The following is a 4,900-nucleotide window of genomic DNA, read 5'->3' as shown; positions in this document are numbered from 1 at the left end:
TTTTTTTTTTTTTTTTTTTTTTTTTTTTTTTATTTTTTATTATTTATCATTTATTATTCAATTGTTTCATTTTTACAAAAACTTTTCATTTTACAAAAATTACTTAAACTAGACCCGCAAAGCTTTATGCTTGACTGCAGGAAAGAATGAGTTCAGTTTGTATATAGATTATTTTACATTTTTAAAAATTTTAAAATTTTTTAATTCTTAAATATATTTAAACATTATGTATTGAAATTTCATTTAAATGTTATAAAAATTATAAGAATTCTATATATATTTCATATTGTGAATATTACATAAATTAATTTTTTAAGAATATATGAAATGATTTTTAATAAGTTTGTTTCTTTTTTTAGTATTAGTTTCATTAATAATATTAATAGGGATTTGGTTCATAGTTGTTGGTAGTATAACTTGAAGTGTACTTCTGCCGTATTCATTCGAAAATCGGTCGACCTTGAATCTTCCTTGGGCTCTGTTCCTGGTGTTGTGTTTATGGTTAATTGGTTGTAGATAATTGCTGTTGTTATAAAACTCTTTGCAGATGGTTGAAAAGAAAATATTTTTAACGTTTAGGACGTGTAGGTTTTTGGCGAGATTGCGTGGGTTTATGTTTGTTGGACTATGGTTGTTTTGATTTAAAAGGTGATTTGTATTGTTGCGATTTGTGTTTCCGTAATTGTTGTATAAGTTTTCTACTCTGTTTTCTGCATGCTGGTTGAAATTTGGTTCGTTATTTTGGATTGTTTGGCTTGTATTTATTGTTTGATGGTTGTCGTAGTTTATTTCGGTGGTTATGTTTCTATTTAGTTGGACATTGTTATTTATATTATTTTGAGTTAAGCTATGTTTGCATTTTCTCCATAATATTTTTAGAAGTTGGTTTTGCGTTTTTTGTAGGGTGCTTGAGAATTTAACATTGCCCCATGCAGTTATTCCATGGCGAATATATGATTCTGCTAAGGAGAAGTAAGCTTGGCGTAAAACATCGTAGGTAGCACAGTTGCTTAGGTGATAGAGCATATACGATGACTTTCGCAGTTTTTTCTGTAATTCTTTTATATGTTCTTTCCATTTAAAGCAACTATCAACATATACTCCGAGATATTTGTATACTTCGACGTTTTCTATTATTGTTGAGCATGAGTCATTGGTGTTTAAGTCAGGAGCGTTGTTATGAAGGCATTCTATGCTATGATATTTTAGTTTTATATCTGATTTTTCTATATGACGTGGTTTTATGTACATAACTTTAGTTTTGCTAGCATTAATAATGAGTCCATAGTCATGGCACCATTTGGTAGCAGTGTTTAATTGTTCTTGCATTACTGTTATTGCGTTTTGCAAGTTGTTGTCAGCAACAACTATTGCAGTATCATCTGCATAAGCATACGTTGTACCTTTTTTAAGGCAATTCATTAACTCATTTGCGTATATGATATATAGAATTGGTCCAAGTTTAGATCCTTGTGGAACTCCGCAATCATATGATATTTTATTGCTATGGTTATTTTTAATTTTAACCAAATAAGTTCTACACTCTAAATAGTTTTTAAACCAGTTTAAAAAGTTTCCTCTTATACCAATCTTTTCCAGAATTATAATCATTTTATTGTGTGAAAGAGTATCGAATGCTTTGCTAAAATCGATGAATAATGCTAGCACATGCATGTTTTTACTTAAACAACCGTTAATGTAACTAGAGAAATTTCCTAGCAGTTTATTGATATTCTTCCCCCTTTGGAAACCATACTGATTATCGTTTATAACTTTGTATTTTTGTAGGAAATTCGTCAGTCTTTTAACAATAATATCCTCAAGAATTTTGTCAACTATTGATAGAATAGAAATAGGTCGGTAATTATTGACATCTAACTGATTTCCACTTTTATATATTGGTCTTACTAAAGCGGTTTTTAATATTTCAGGTACTATTGCATTTTCCAAGCTCATATTAACGAATTTAGTTAAAATTGGTGTTAGATAACTAGCATTTGTTTTAATGTCCTTTGCACGTATTCCATCAAAGCCTGCACCTTTCTTGGGATTTAATGACTTCAATATGATGTAAATTTCTTCTTCATTAGTATATTCCACGTACATTGAATTTTGAAGATAATTACACGGATTGTTTATTGTTCTTAAATCACAATTATGCATTATTTTTTTTACGTTTTCGTTAAAGTTCAACGCGAATCTGTTTGAAATGCTATTTAATTCCTCATTTTTGAAATTGTTTAATATAAAATTGTCAATATTTGTTGTTTTTCTACCAATAATTTCATTCATTAATTGCCACGTTGCGCGTATATTGCTTCTGTTTTCGATAAATTTTCTTTTATAGTACATATTTTTTTCAAAATTAATTTTTTTATTTAAAAAATTTCTAAATGTTTTATATTCCTTTTCGCAATTTTTGTTATTTCGGTTATTTTTCCAATTTCTGTAAAGTTTATCCCTAACATCACAATAATTAATAATTTCGTCACTTATCCACGGATTAGGTGATCGTTTTTTACTTGCTTTTTCTCGTTTGGTTGAATTTTTATATATTTGACAAAATACTTCATAGATATTGTTATAAATTTGATTTGAATTAGTTGCTTCGTTCATAATTTTATTCCAATTGAATTGCCTAATTTGTTTATTAATTTTATGGTTGACGAATTGCGTACACTGATTTGATGTGTTTTCCTTCCCCTGTTTTGTTTCTTTTTCAGCTACACAACAAAAAATAGTGTAGTGGTCAGAGATATTTGTTGTTATTATCAATGCTTGTGCGTTTGTTGTTGCCTTACTTGTTTTTAAGAATAAATGATCAATGCATGTTTTTGTATTTCTTTTTACATCATCTCTTGTACATTCGCTCACCATGCATTGTAGACCATTGCTTGTCATCATATTTAAGTATGTTGTTGTTGTGTTGTTGTCTCTTAAAATATCGATGTTTACATCTCCAACTAGTAAAATCTCTTGTTTTTTCTTTATGTTGTTGATAATTGTATCAAGTTCATTAGTAAACATGGGAATTCTTTCATGCGGGGGACGATACACGGAGAGGAGAGAAAGTATTTTTTCGTCAATATTTACATCAACTTGAATTATTTCAAAGGAATTTGAGTTTATTGGTATATGATTAAATGTTAAACTTTCGGCAATATAGACTGCGATTCCCCCACCTCTTCCTTCTCTGTTGAAAAATATGGAATTAAAACCGTTTATGTTGTAAAAACTATTTTCATTGTCAGTGATATTAGTTTCAACTAGTACAATAAATTTTATTTTGTGTATTATGCTATTTATTGTTGCGAGAAAAGTTGCAAAGTTTAACCGTAGTGAACGAATATTCATATATATTACAGTTTTGGGATAACTTAGAAAGTCTGTTTTTATTTGTTTTATGTGATTTATTGTTTGATTGACAGTATAAGTATTCATTTTTATATAAAGATATCAAAAAATTATGGAAGAAAAAAATTAAAATAATGTAAGTTTGTGCTTAAAATGCATTATTAATATTATCAATATCTGTAGAATTATTAATGACAAATAGGGGGGAGTTTTCATTTTTACGTGCGAATATATTTCCGTGTTTTACCCAGACAAATTTCCAGTTTGCTTCTTTAGCTTTAGTTTTAGCTAACCATAAAAGTCGACGATTACTAAAAGTCAATTCGTCATTAATATATATGTATTTGTTGTTTCCATTTTCTTTTATGATATTAGCATCAACTCTATGATTTTTAATTTTGTCCATAAACTCTGTTTTTTTGTTTAGGGTAGTGAACTCCACGATTATTTTTTCACTTCTCTTTGTGCGGTATGCTCTATTAATATCTCTTTCATCTATTGTTACTTTCAGAGATTCACCAATTGTTTTAACAACTTCATATTCAGATATTAGTTTGTTGGTAATATTTTTAATTTCTATATTTCTGTTTAGCATTTGTTGTTCCATTTTATCCATACGAGTTTCAATTATGTTGATCTTCATTTCTTTTTGTTTGTCCTTGTCAGTAAGCTCTTTTACTTGAGTAACTAATGTGGAAAGCGTATCAGTTATTGTTGTAAGTGTGTTTTGAATTTGGCCTGTTATTTTAGAGTTTAATATGTTTACATTCGAAGAGAGTTCTTCGATTGCTGTATTTACTTTTTGCAATCCTATGTTAAATTGTTCAATATCAGACTGCGAGCATACTCTTGTTTTGGACGGGGTCAACGACTCTGACTCTTTAAATTTTTTTGCTTGTTCATTTTCCATCTCGTCATCACATCTCGCTTGCTTTTTGTTAGTATCATCATCATGTACAACAGTTTGATACATTGTGTTTGGCGATCGGCTACGCGGCTTGCAGTTTTGGCATTTCCACGAAGTTCTTCTCTCACCACACATGCTAAGATAAGTACTCTCTGATAGTGGAGAACAAGATGAAAAGTGATAATTCATGTTACAGTTGAAACACTTCACATAGTTTGTTGTTTTTATTACTTTTTTACACTGGTGACAGAGAACAGGTTGACTCATTTTGACACTCTTAGATTTTTATTGTTTGCTTAGTTTTCAAATATTTATGTTTTTTGTATTTATGTTTTAAATTTATAAATTTGAATAAAAAGTATATTTTAGTGATTTTGAAGAATTCTTTATTTTCCAACAAATCCGTCAGCCGGCTAATTTAATATTATGATATTATCAGATTGTTTGTATTTGAAAAAAATATTTAATGCACTTTTAAGTACGTTTATAAGGGCTTTAGAAAAAAACACGTCCGTTCGTATCAAGTACTACAACTGAACTGAACTAGAATTGAACTAGAACTGAACTAGAACTGAACTAGAACTGAACTAGAACTGAACTAGAACTGAACTAGAACTGAACTAGAACTGAACTAGAACT

Source organism: Lucilia cuprina, chromosome 5 (genome assembly GCF_022045245.1).
Source record: "Lucilia cuprina isolate Lc7/37 chromosome 5, ASM2204524v1, whole genome shotgun sequence".
Classification (NCBI taxonomy): domain Eukaryota; kingdom Metazoa; phylum Arthropoda; class Insecta; order Diptera; family Calliphoridae; genus Lucilia; species Lucilia cuprina.
This window is presented reverse-complemented; position numbering follows the sequence as displayed.